This window comes from Triturus cristatus, chromosome 1_2 (assembly GCF_964204655.1).
Source record: "Triturus cristatus chromosome 1_2, aTriCri1.1, whole genome shotgun sequence".
In the NCBI taxonomy this organism is placed as follows: Eukaryota; Metazoa; Chordata; class Amphibia; order Caudata; family Salamandridae; genus Triturus; species Triturus cristatus.
In genome coordinates, this window is record NC_140580.1 from 170,021,547 (window position 1) to 170,036,039 (window position 14,493).

The 14,493-nt window shown below is 49.4% G+C and overlaps 1 protein-coding gene across 5 annotated transcripts in view; it reads right to left on the reverse strand.

Annotated features, from left to right (window-relative positions):
* The window catches only part of PDCD4 (programmed cell death 4), a 468,841-nt gene that overhangs the window by 164,941 nt on the left and 289,407 nt on the right, over window positions 1–14,493 (reverse strand). The gene's annotated exons all lie outside the window — the stretch shown is intronic.

Genomic DNA, 14,493 nt, shown 5'->3' on the forward strand with positions numbered 1-14,493 from the left:
GAAATCTGAGAAACTTTCGATGTTTCGCTGAGACAGGAATGTGGAAGTATGCATCCTGTAAGTCGATGGCACACATCCAGTCCCCCTGGTGAAGATGTGGGAAGATCTGGTGCAGTGCCAGCATCCTGAACTTTTCTCTTTTGACAAATCCGTTGAGTAGGCGGAGATCGAGGATGGGTCTGTACTCTCTGACCACTCCTCTTTTCTGAACAAGAAAATACCGGGAGTACACTCCTTGATTTCTCTGCCTGGTTGGAACTTCCTCTATGGCGTTTTTGGAGAGGAGAGTGGTAACTTCGTCCTTTAAAAGTTTGTTTTGGATGGGAGGGAGCGACTGTCTCCGTGGGGGTACCTGCGGAGGGGGAGATTTGAACCTCAGCAAGTAGCCACGCTCTACAATACTCAGCACCCATCTGTCGCTTGTAATGGCTTTCCACTCTTCCAGGTGAACAGTGATACTTCCTCCCACCGGAGTGGCGAACAAGAGCGGAGGAAGTAAGGTTTCACTGTTTGGAGGGCTGCTTGTTAGAGGACTGCTGCTGTTTTGTACTTTCTCTTCCTCTGCCCCGACCCCTTTGCTGAAACTGGGACCTCTGTTGGTTCTGAGAGGACCACTGGGGTGTTTGAACGCGCTGGTGAAAGGCACGTTTGTCGCCCTGGCGAAAGCGCTTCCGGAATTCTTTGCGCTTTTCCAGCCCCACAGCCTTCACGGTGTCCAACTCCGCCTTCATCTTGCTCATCTGGTCATCAGTATGAGCCCCAAACAGTGATGATCCATTAAAAGGCAGATTGAGAATTCTTTTCTGCGCGTCCGGCTTGAGGCCCGTTAGCCTGAGCCAGGCCGAACGCCGGGAGCAGACGCCATGGGAGTAGCCATGCGCTGCTAGGTCCGAGGCATCCGCCGCTGCGCTGATGATTTGGTTGGCCACCAGGCCGCCTTCTTGTAGGATCTCCGTGAAGTCCTGCCTGTCGTCTCTAGGCAGTCTGTCCACGAATCTGGCGAGGGAGTCCCAGAGGGAGCGATCATACCTCCCCAGCAGGGCTGAAGCGCTAGCCACCTTCATGTGCGAGGCAGAAGTGTTGCACATTTTCCTGCCGTAGGAGTCCATCAGTTTACTGTCCTTCTCAGGGGGGACAGAAGAAGATACTGAGGCAGAGAGGGATTTCATAGCCGCCGCCGCGATTACTGAGTCTGCTGGCGGGTCCGCTCTCAAGAATAAAGGATCCTCAGTCGGAGCCTTATATTTCTTTGCTATCCTCGACGGCACAGAGCCCGCTGTAGCCGGAGTGAGGAACGTGGCCATTGCTGGTTCCAATAATCCTGGCACCAAAGGAAGCAGAGGTCTGGGAGCCGACCGATGATGCAACGTGTCAAAGATCACAGAAGTGGGCGCCTGAGGAGTGTGCAGCGCGATGTTCAACTTCTGCGCCCCTCTACCCAGAACGTCCGAGAAAGTTGCGATGTCATCCACCGGGGACACTCGCGATGGAGGTGTTGAGGAGAAGGTTGGAGAGTAGTCCCGGACTGAGGACCTTGTCGATGAAGTCCCAGTGGACGACCTGGTGCGTCGCCTCTTGTGGGAACGTTCACTATGGTGAGCCCTTGACCTTGATTTGCGCTTGGACGGAGATCTTTGACGTCTTGGCGCGGAGCGACGGTCTCTGGAACGAGACTGGCGTGGTGAAATTGGCCTTGGCTCTCTCGGAGGAGACTTACTCCTGCGCGGTGGGGAATACATGCGGGAGTAGTCCGATCCCGGACTCCGACATGCGCCAGTGTTCCCATCTCGTAACCAGCGCGGTGACAGGCCGAATCGCTCTGGAGCCTTGGGTGATCCTTCAGGAGATACTTGCACGATGTGCAGTCCCGGCGACAATGACTGTTCTCCTGGGGACCTCTCCGTGGTCGCTCCAGTTTTCGCCCTCGACGTCGAACCCCTTGACGTCGACGACGTCTGCGTCACCATCGGCAAGTGTGGGGTGTGGCGTTCTGGTCTCGACGGCGGTCTCGACGCCGATCGCGGAGACCTCGACGTCGACCTCCTCTCTTCTGGCACCTGACGTCGGCTAGATGACCTCGACGTCGGCCGTGACTTCGACGGCGACCTCCCTCGACGTCGACTGGGCGACTTCGACGTCCACCTCTCTCGGCGCCGACTGGGCCTCGACGTCGACCTCTCTCGACGTCGGCTGGGCAGCCTCGACGTCGACCTCTCTCGACGTCGACTGAGCGACTTCGACGTCGACCTCTCACGGCGTCGAGGTGGTGATCTTGACGTCGATCTTCCTCTCGACGTCGACCTTCTATGTCGCCGAGTGGGGGTAACCTTCGACGGCGACCGGTCCACTCGCGGCGGAATGTACGTCGCCGCATCTCTCGACGCCGACCCCCTCGAGGGTGGTGGAGAGTGTCTCGACGTCGACGGAAGCCTCAACGTCGACGGAGACAGTCCAGACGTCACTGTACCAGCAACCTGCGAGCCCGCAGGGCTGCGCCTCGACGCCGACTTACTTTTGCGCGGCGGAGAATCTTGATGGTGGGATGAATCCCTCGACGTCGAAGTTCTCTGCCTCTTCGCCGGCACCCTCGACGTCGACGGCAAACCTCTTGGACTCCTGTTCTTTCTGGAGCCAGGGGAGCTGGTGTGTCGCCGTTTTTGTACTTTCGTAGCTGAAGAAGGAGGTCTTGATGAAGAATGCTCGCCTTCACGACGGCTTCGTTCCCTCTCCAGTCCTGCATGTAATTTAATGCGCTCTCTGTCCCTCAGAGTGCGCTTAGAGAACGTCTGGCAGTGGGGACACTGGTCAGGATCGTGTTTAGATGGTAAACACACGATACACACAGAGTGTGGATCCGCCAGTGCCATCTTGTTGCCACAAGAAGGACATTTTCTAAATAAAGGAGACATTCTGACTGGAAAAAATTCGAAAATTCACTGGACACCAGCAGAATTATCCCTTAGAAGTCAGAAAACGTCGAAAAAAGCTTGAAAAAGCTGTATTCCAAAATTTCAGTCAAAAAACTGAAGAGCTCAAGCTCCAGGATCCTCACAGAAGGAGCCGGAAAAAAGAACTAGCCCAACTGCCACCTGTAATGCATCATGGGAGCAGGGGGTCTCAGGCAGGCCTTAAAGGCACGGTCCCCCTACTCTAATGCCTTAAAGGCAGGGTGTCAGTTTTCTTGGTTTCTTGATACTCTGCTGCAGCCTACTGGCGAATGCCTACAATTACATGTTGCTCTATGGCAATAAAGCAGTGCTGTGTTATGATTTGTCTATGCTTCCTTTTTTCCTTACGGGATAGGGGTGCACTACTATGCAAATATATGTAATTTACAGCATTGCCAGGTTTTGAACTTTGTTAGGCTGCAGTTATATGTTTTCACATATGTATATATATGTATATATATATATATATTTTCTATATGCTCCGGGATCCCGCACATGGGCGGGGATTATTCATAGATTATGACTATTGATGAGTATCCCCTGGATGAGAATCTGTTGTTAAGCTAGCATAGCCATCAGAAAGAGCGATACCACAGGTAAGTAATTGTTTTTTTTACCGATACTTCCAAACACCGATTTCTCACCTTGAGAACAGATACTAAAAGAGATCCTCCCAGGTCTGTGGAGTGAGCTCAGATCAAACAGTCCTGCAGGACTGAACAGGTAAAGTGCCCTTCCTGATTGTCAAGGCAACTGGAATAAGCCATCAGTTCTTTGGGAGGCTGCTTCTTGGCCAATGTGTAGCAGATCTTAATGCAGAGGAATATTCACCTTGACAAAGTCCTTTTAAGCACAGTCCTACATTTCTTTGCTACAGAGACTTCCACAAACCGCTCATCATCCACCCAATGGTATTTGTTGCCATCAATGTAAAAGCTTAAGGCTCTTTTGGGATCCAGTCAGTGGAGTCTCACATTCTCTTTCAAGGGGTGACGCGTAGCATAGAACATTGAGAGGGTAATGGATTGCCCAACGTGAAAAGGCATTACGTTTTTACGCAAAAATGCCTCCCTGGTCCTCAACACTGGTTTGTTTGGGGAAAAAGGTGGTGTAGGGTGGCTGCACTGAGAGCCTGGAGCTCCCTCACTCGACAAGCTGAAGTGACTGCAATGAGGAAGATGGTTTTGGAGACTCAGAAGGTGCAACTATTAGATGTGCATTGGCAGAAATGGGATACATGAGGAACGCCATGACCAAATTTAGGTCACACTGAGGCATCACAAACTGTTTGAAGGGAACATATGCGTCAAACCTTTAATGAACCACATCACAATAGGAGATTTAAACAAAGAGGATTGGTTGGGCGAACACAGAAAGGACTGACAAATATCTTTCAAAGGTGCCCACTATAAGTCCTTGCTGGGCAAAGATAAAACAAACAACAAAACATCCAAAAGTTTGGCTTGTAAAGGACCACGAGGCCACAAATTTGTGCCATCACCCTGTGCAAACAGACTATGTAGGGGATGCCTGGTTGCGAAGAGGACATCACTTCCTTAGGAGGTAGGAGACTCCCCTGTATATAACCAATAATATAACCAATATAAATAATATATCATGAGAAACAGGGAAGAAACAAAAGCAAATCATGTTTTAACACTGCTTTAATGCTTTGCATTAGCACAAACACCTCAGATAGGACTGAAAGCATTGTCAGCTCACAGGCTGCATTGCAGAAAACCACAGCCTAGAAAGTCTAGAAAGCTAACTGTTAGCAACATAGAAAAACTGGCACCGTGCCTTTAAGGCAGCCATGACCCCTAGCTTCCCATCATGCCTCAAGGGTGACAGTTAGGTCAGTTGTTCTTTCCGGCTCCTTCAGTCAGGACCCTGGTTACACAGCTCCACTCTTTTCTGGTTTTATTCAGAAATTATCTACCTTTTTCAGAAAAATGTTAACTTACTTCAACGTCTTTCATCCAGTCAAGTAAGGTGTTTGCTTTTTCAGATTATTTTTGGCATTTTTTACCACTCAAAATGCCATCCCTTTTTGATCCCTGCCCTTCTTGTGGAAAAAAGAATGCCAGGTCAGACTCTCACTCGGTCTGTATTCTTTGCCTGCCTAAGGATCATGTCCCAAAGACTTGTCATCATTGCCAGTCTCTCTCTAAAAGAACTTTAAAGGACAGAGAGGATTCGTCTTTATGGATTGGCAGAGAAGGCTTCCAGAGGCAGGTCTCAGGTAAGAAAAGGCTCCAAGAGGCCCAGATCCTCTTCTAGACCCTCAGCGTCGGGCTCGGCGCTGAGAAAGCAGCCACCGGAGGGGCATGCAACGAAGAAAAGCCAGTCGACGGCGGGCTCACCGTCGAGAGAACGCAGACATGAAGGTATGTCATCGATGTCGAGAGTCCGTCAGCCTCCGCCGTCGTCACCTGGCGACGATCGGCATCGAGGAGTTCCAGTTCACTGCCTGCTTCAAGACGTCGATTGGCTTCGAAGAGCCAAAGCCCTCCGCCGTCGTCAACCCGGCAACTATCGGCGTCAAGAGCCAGTAGACCTCCGTCGACGTCGGTTAGACGTTCGACGTCAAGAGCTGATAACCCTCCGTCGCCGTTACATGGACGACGTTCGACGTTGAGGAGAGAGTTCTCCGCCGTCGCAGACCAGGCGGCGATTGGCGTCGAGAACGAGACCTCCGACGTCAAAGACCAGAAGCCCTCCGCCGACGTCATTTCAACGTCGTTCGGCGTCGAGAGCTAGCAGCCCTCCGCCGTAGTCATCCCATAATCGACGATCGGCGTCGAGGAGAGAAAGCCCTTCGTCGCCGTCGAGGCCACATCGCTCGACATCGAGATGAAGAAGTATTCTCCCGCCATCAAGGCGCCATTCGCCGTCGACACATTAGACGCCGAAGAAGCCAGAGTCAACGCCGAGACCGCTCCCTGAACCTGGTCGAGCCTCGACGACTAGAAGATCTCGATCAACGTCGAGGAGGCCTACGTCACAGCGGGATATACGCTCGACGTCGAGACCGCCATCACATAGATCTGATGAGGGTTCGGTGGTCTTGGTGACGGAATCAGCGTCAAGGCATTCTTCTTCTCACTCCTCGAGACGTCCTCATTCTCCATCTCCGTCTCCAGAACGTCAGAGGAGGTCGCGACAGATTCCTGTCACATCACAGGCCCTCTCCTTCTATACATCTGTCTCCAAGATGGCTTTTACCAGTACATCACTGGAGTAAGACTCCGGCGGGAGCAGCGAGAAGGCAGGAGGAGTACACAAGCCATGTCCACAGGTCCCCTCTGCAAAGATTAGTACAGAAGGTGGATAGATCGCCTTCGCCGGTACGCCATCACCGTGCAGGTAGATCTAAGGAACGCAGGCCTCCTACGTCACATCACCACAGAAGGAGGTCTCCCTCATGGTCATCTTCCTCCACCCACTCTTCTAAGAGGGACTATTCGCCTACTCTATCGGACAGCCCTCAGTCGCGAGTGTCTCCGATAGATGACATTAACACCTATCATGATGTGCTGCAGAGGGGCTCAGAAGCTGAACATTGCAATGGCCACTCCCCAGGTCGCAACTACAGTGATCTTCGAGACGCTGCACCAAAGATCTGCTTCGCGTCCGTTGCTGCCTCTGGTTCCTGGCCTTATGGAACCAGTAATGGACATTTTTCTGACCCCTTCAACGATTAAAGCTGCACCGGCCAGAATCCAGAAGAAGTACAAGCCGGCGGATACAGACCCGGTGTTCTTGAAAACGGATCCACCTACGGATTCAGTGATAGTTGCAGTGGCACGTAAGACACACACGGTTTCTGCTCATGCGTTGGTCCCTCCGGACAAGGAGAGTAAGTCCCAGGATTCTTGGGGCGAAAAGTATGTGGCGCGGCAGCTTCTTCTCTCAAAGTCTCTCGTGCAGCAGCCTTATTAGGTCGATACGACCGATCCTTATGGGACTCTTTGGATCGGTTCAAGGAAAAGTTGCCAAAGGAAGATCATAAGGACTTTGAAGAGATCATTACGGAGGGTTCCTTGGTAGCTAATCAGATGATTAGCACTGCAGCGGATGGTACCACACTATCAGCGCATTCGTATGCCAATGGAATTTGTGTGAGAAGGTCTGCCTGGCTGAGGCTTACAGCCCTTAAACCGGATGCTCAGCAGAGGATGCTTAACCTGCCTTTTTCGGGTTCTTCATTGTTTGGCTCGCACACGGATGAAGAAATAGCTCGGATGAAAGCCGAGTTGGACACTTTGAAGGCGGTAGGGCTAGAAAAGAAAAAGGAGTTCCGAAGAAGGTACAGGCCCAGCCAACGCAAGGGATACCAACAGAGGGTTCAAACCCCTCAGTGGTCCCAAGGCAAGAACCAAGGGCGATCCCAATTTCAGGGTCGAAAGTCTACCAGAGGTAGAGGAGGTAGCCAACAACAATCCTCCTCCACCGCTCGACCAACAGGAAAACAATGAGCCAGAGCTTCCTCTGACGCCGTTGCCCACTCCAGTGGGAGGAAGTGTTTCGCAACATCTGAAAGAGTGGTGCAACATAACGAAGGATCGTTGGGTGCGCAGTATACTGCGCAATGGATACGCACTACGTTTCCGTGTGCCTCCAAAGGACATTCCTCCAAAAAAATCTCATCCTCACCAGCTAAAATTACTCCTTCAGGAAGTGGTAGCGCTTCTGCAAAAAAAGGCCATAGAGAAGGTTCCCATCTCGCAGCGAGGAAAGGGAGTGCACTCCAGGTACTTCCTTGTGCCAAAAAGAGATCAGGAGCACAAGTTCAGACCAATCCTGGACCTGCGGTTCATCTTAAAAGAAATATTTCGCATGCTGGCGCTTCATCAAATATGTCCACATCTGCAAGCAGGGGACTGGATGTGCTTGGTGGATCTCCAGGATGCGTACTTCCACATTCCTGTAACTCCTCGTCATCGCAAATTCCAGGAATTCATGGTCGGCAACAGTCACTACCAATTCAGAGTGTTGCCCTTCGGGCTAAAATCTGCCCCACGAGTCTTTACCAAGTGCATGGCGGTGGTAGCGGCTTTTGAAAGGGCCATCTCCTCAGCAGGTAAAGAGCGACTTCCAAGTGTGCCTGACTCTGCTCCGCAGGCTAGGCCTGCATGTGAATATGGAAAAGTCAGTTTGCCAGCCGACACAGGTGATCCATTACCTGGGCTCCATCCTAGATACAAACCTAGGAAAAGAGTTTCCTTCGGAGCAGAGACTTTGATCAATCCTGCATAAGTGCGAAGTTCTTCTACAGACCAATCGCCCGACGATTCGGCAAGTAGCGTCCCTATTGGGATCAATGGCATCTTGCATATTCCTCATTCCCAACGCCAGGCTGAGAATGAGACCTCTACAGCAGGATCTGGAGGACAAGTGGGACCAGACTTCTGGTTTCTGGGAAGACCGGATTGTGCTTGCACAAGCAGCAAAGACGTCTGTTCTGTGGTGGACTCGTCCACGGAACCTCTTGCTGGGAGTCCCCTTTCATCAACCTGTTCCCACCCAGTCCTTGGTAACGGATGCATCGCTTCAGGGATGGGGGGGGCGCACATGGATTGCCTACAAATGCAAGGACGGTGGTCCGTCAAGGAGCAATCCTACCACATAAACATGTTAGAGCTGCGGGGCAGTCCATCTAGCCCTGAAAGCTTTTCGACCTTCGATCATGTCCAACTCAGTCCTCGTCCAAACAGACAACACGACCACCATGTATTACCTCAACAAATAGGGTGGTACGCGCTCTCGCCCTCTCTCCGTGGAAGCTCAAAAGATATGGCATTGGCTTCTAGCCCGAGGCCTCTTCGTCACAGCGGTGCACCTTCCAGGGGAGCGAAATGTACGAGCGGACGCACTCAGTCAGCACTTCGAAGATCAGCCAGACTGGGTGCTAAACGACGAGGTAGTGGCAGAAAGTTTCCATCAGTGGGGTCAGCCTTCCATAGACCTGTTCGCAGACGATCTAAACCAAAAATGCCACGCCTTCGCCTCCAGGTTCCACCGTCCAGGGACGAAGGGGAATGCTCTTTTGATGGACTGGTCCGGAATATTTGCATACGCCTTTCCTCCCCTGCCTCTGATTCCGAAGGTGGTATCCAAGCTCATCCGGTCCAACATGTCAATGATCCTGATAGCCCCGGACTGGTCTCGACAATGGTGGTACCCGGACCTGTTACAGCTGTCAGTGCACCCCCACAAGAGGCTGCCTTGCAGGTCAGATCTGCTGAGATGGACGGGAAGATCCTACATCCCAACCTTCCCTCACTGAACTTGGCAGCATGGCACCTGAGGTCCTGCAATATGGACATTTGAACTTGCCGCAGGACTGTATGCACATACTAAAGGAAGCAAAGAGACCTTCCACAAGGGCTTCGTATTCCTTTAAATGGAAGCGGTTCTACCTGTGGTGCACTCGTAATATCTTTAATCCAACCACAGGTCAGGAGGAGGTTATTCTTCCTTACCTCTTGTACTTGGCTAAATCAGGTTTGAAGTATTCATCGATCAGAGTACATTTAGCGGCTATTACGGCCTATAGAAGGTCTCCAAGCCAGCCTTCCTTCTTTCAACTGCAGGTGGTCAAGGATTTCCTACAGGGGTTGAAGAAAGTGTACCCCCCTGTTTGGCCTCCTTCTCCTCCTTGGGAGTTGAATCTGGTCCACTCTAAGTTGATGGGTCTTCCTTTTGAGCCCATCCATAAAGCCACACTGCAGCATTTGACAAGGAAGTCCGCTTTCTTAGTCGAGATTACATCAGCGCGAAGAGTAAGCGAGATTCAAGCGCTTTCTTCCAAAGAGCCATATACTATCTTTCACCACAACAGAGTAGTATTAAGGACTCACCCTGCTTTTCTGCCGAAAGTTGTATCTGATTTTCATATTAATCAGACAATTTCTTTACCATACTTCTTCCCAATCCCGCAACTCCTGCGGAGAGGTCACTCCATTCCTTAGACCTTAAGACAGTGCTTAAATTCTACCTAGAGGGAACTAAGTTATCAGAAAATCAGACCAATTATTTTTAAATGATTGTTCCATAAGAACAGGTTTTCCAGCTACCAAGAGATCCATTTCCAGATGGATAGTGTCTTGTATAAAATTGGCCTACCAGCTGGCAAATAAGCCCCTATTGTTGTCACCTAAAGCACACTCCACTAGGGGAAAAGCAGCTACAGTAGCTTTCTTGCATGATGTTCCAATGGCAGAAATTTGCAAGGCAGCAACCTGGAGATCTGTGCATACGTTCACAAGGCATTATTGTCTTGAATCCAACTCCAGGGCAGATACTCAAGTAGGCCAAGCCTCCTTGAGAAATCTGTTCAGATAACAGAGATGTCTGAATTATCAAGTTTAGTTGTCTGAGCTGGATTGTTAATGATTATTATTTTTCCTTTGCCCGCAGCAGATGAGGTGAAGCTTGCTATTCTATTCTAGTGCTTATGACTATTGATGAGGATCCCCTGGAAGAGAAGGATTAGTTACTTACCTGTAATCCTAGTTCTCTTCCAGGGGTATCCTCATCAAAGTCATAAGCAACCCTCCCGCCTACCCGGGCAAAGGATCCTTATTTTTAAAGGAATTGTCAACTCTTTGTGTTATGGCTTTGTGTCACCGCAAAGAACAACTGACCTAATTTTCATATTACTTTTTAAGTTACGTTTTCTACTCAGTATGATATGCCTAGATATCACACTGCAAAAAGAACAACTGATGGACAGAATGCAGAACAAAGTCATACATTCACCCCAGTACAGAGATCTGGGCCTAAATCCATTGTTTTTTTGCTCACCATGCCATTTCAGTTTGAACCAAGCCATATGCAAATCAGTCTTGACCCTGCGCCCATTGGGAACAGTCCAGCCCGAACTGCCAGGCCAGGTTCTCCCTGGACTGGAAACAAGCATTCTAGGACCGGTTTCGGGCTTTTAGCCCTCATCAGCCAGGATAGCTTGACTCCAGTGGCATGGAGAGCACGGGACCCACATCTGGGCATACCCGTCCCGCTCGGGGTGACGAATGCAAAAAGAACAATTGATGAGCAGAATGCAGAACAATGTCATACATACTGGATTCAAGCTAGCCTGGCTTATGAAGGGTAATACCCAGTAACCGGTCCCACAATGCTGGTTTCCAGTCCAGGCAGGACTTTGCTTGGCAGTTCAGTCTGGACTGTTCCCATGAGGCACAGGGTCAAGACTGATTTGCATATGGCTGGGTCTAAACTGGGGTGGCATGGTGAGCAAAAGAACGATGGAATTAACCCAGATCTCTTGACTGGGGAGAATGTATGATTTATTCAGCATTCCGTCCATCATTTGTTTGGTAGCACTTTTCACCCTAAGTGGGATGGGTATGTCCAGACGTTGATCCCTTGCTCACTGTGCCACTGGATTCAAGCTAGCCTGGCTGATGAAGGGTAATGCCCAGAAACCGGTCCCAGGATGCTTGTTTCCGGACCAGGGAGGGCTTGGCTTGGCAGTTCGGTCTGGACTGTTCCCATGAGGCACAGGGTCAAGACTGATTTGCATATGGCTGGTTCTAAACTGGGGTGGCATGGTGAGCAAAAGAACGATGGATTTAACCCAGATTTCTTGACTTGGAGAGAATGTAGGATTTATTCAGCATTCCGTCCATTTATTTGCGTAGATATCACACTGGGTCATTTCCTAGAGAAAAGGTAAGTAGAATCAGTTTTGCACAGTTTCAGGGTTTCATACAAATCAACTCCACACAGAACAATACTGTATTTAGGGGGCGTTTTAAGGGTCTCAAGGTCAGTAGCCAATGGGCTACTGACCTCAGGGTGACTACACACTTGGTGTGCTCACCCCACGTGGGGTAGTAAGCACAATCCCTGATTCTGATTGGGGAGTGCCTGCCATCTGCAAGATGGAGGGCACCGAAGAGTGGGCTTCACCTCGCCTCCCCCACCTGAGTGGTGGGGTTAGCAGAGGTGGGCACACCTTCTGGGTTGGCTAATTTTTCCTGCCTGTCTTCCTGCCGAAAAGGAGGGGAGATAGGAAGGGGGCCTGCTCCTGATAACAGGTGAGGCTAGGGGTCAAATTACAAAGGCTGCAAGCCTTTGAAGCTCCCCTGCCACAGATGGCTCTTCCTGGCCTGGAGGAGGTGTGGCCACCTCCTCCCAGGAAAGGCTTGGGGAAACAAGGTACAGTTTTTCAGAAAGAACAGAGGCCCTGGAAACCTGATTAACAGGGACCCAGGGCACATCAAGTCAAAGTGCATCAGTAGTCTGGCAAAAAGTGGGGGGCGGGAGGGGTGGTTACTCCAACAGAAACCCAGCTTCCGACAACTACCCTGTGATAAAGCCTTAATGCTCGCCCACACTACGACAAATAGAGAGTTAGGTATTATCTACCGTTGCCTCTGTCAACCTTTGGGGATCCACTGGACTCTGTGCACACTATACCTTACTTTGGTATAGTATATACAGAGCCTGCTTCCTACATTAAGGAGTACTCAATACCATGGGCCAACTATCGTTCGCCCGTATTTAAAATCGCGTAGACGAAACACTACATTAGCAGGGAGGGAACACAGTCGTAATGGCATTCTCTCTCGGCCAACATATAAATTAGGCCCTTAGTATCAGAAATTTTAGGCTCTGTCCCACCGCAATCCTGAGGCACTGCAAGCAAGCATTTGTGTTCAGCGGCTTTATGTGCCTTTTTTGGCATCTCTTCATTTTCTACATCATCATTGTCTTAGACATCCAACCATTCTCCCTGAGCCACTTCAGTCTCTTCAAGTGATTCTTCATCGCTCGACAGTCCCAAATCTCAGTGTATGTCTTGCCTGTGACTGCATCAAGGTGTAATGCTCCCACCTTTGTTTCACCCTCACTTTAGGAGTCCTTGGGAGAAACTCTTCGCACACCATACATGCTTAGGACATGTGGTCCTTGGTTAGATAAAGGTTACAAACCTTTGTTTGTCCTTTTGGGCACGTTTTTGGTGGCACTATGTGAGAGTTGGAAATTGTCCCCTTTAGATTCTGCCTAAACACTCCCATTCACCAGCTGTATTTTTACTCAAGTGGTCAAAGGCCAAATGAAACACCTGAGATTTCAGTCTTTCTCTGCTTTTTTTGTCAACATCCACTGTCGGTCTGGATGATTTTCTGTCTTTCATTGTTTTCCTCTATGCTCTTCGGTACTATCCCAGTTTCCTCAGTGATTTGTGACGTTCTGGAGCTGTGGATCGTGTACTGCGCAGCAACGCTGTGAATCACAGAATGATATGCTGTGGTGTCATCTAGGGGCAAGAGTTTACCGGGTATGGCTCTAGGCTGAAGTCTTCCCAACGGTCTAGACTGTATTTTAACTAACATTCGTTTTCACAATATAAAACAGATTTTGGAATTGACAAATCAAAGCTCTTGCACTACATGATATTTGTCATTGTGTGATGCACCAGTCTTTGCATGTAGCAGCTGCATGACACGGCATTTAAGAAAGACATCTAAGGGAGGTCATATCAAAATTATAAATCCTTTTAGAAACCAACTCCCCTTGCTGTGGCATATACAAACATAGCTGGAGGAAAGTGTGAATGGATTAATTAATGATATGGAGTGTGAAACACTATGGGAACATACTTATAAAACATGCTGTGAGTGCTGAATAGAGAGGTCCACTACAAAATAATGTACCACTGGTATTATACCCCAGATAGACTCCAACGAATGTTCATTGGGGCTAGCTATAACTGTTGGAGGGGATGTAGCAGGGAGATGACTCTATACACATATGACGGTTGTGCCTGGCCATTGTCCCCTTCTGGAAAAATACGCTAGAGGCAATTAGAAAGGTGGACTACTGTGCAGTGGAAGAACTTGGAGTGTTGATGTTTTTTGGTTGAGGCCACAAGAGTTCTGCCTTGAATCTGGCAGATCACACTCTAATCTGGCAGCATCTTAGTGTGGCAGAGCTTTCCACTGCAACATGGTGGAAGAAGAAAGAAGTACTGCCTCGATCAGTGTGGCATGCAAATATCTGGAACATTTTAGTTCTAGAAAGACTGGTCACCAAAATATGGAAAGAATGTGGGCACTTTCCTACAGAGAACATCTCATTTAATAATATATTGAAATCACTTGGGTCGGTGGGTGTTTTAGCACTAGCTCTGTGCCCTCTTGCCCCCTACACATAGTGTATTGTATATAAACAAAGTGTAATCTTCACACTGCTCAGGGCCCGGGCAAGATTACAGATAGTTACATGATCCTAGTCTGACACTGCACAGGTGTGTTCAGTGGGATAACGAGAAATGTGGCATGACTGGGTCATATTTTTCCATTTCTGTGCATTTCTTATTCTTACAAAGGCAGGCTAAAGTGAGATACTGCAATTGTTTTAAACAACCAGTTTCGGAGAGTAACCCTATTCAATTTTTTCCAACAAACATCAATCAAAATAAAACACTGTGCTTGCTAAGTTCCAATTCTGTATTTATACCGATCATGTGTAATGAAAAACAAGGGAATTTCATAGAAATATTTACTATCTT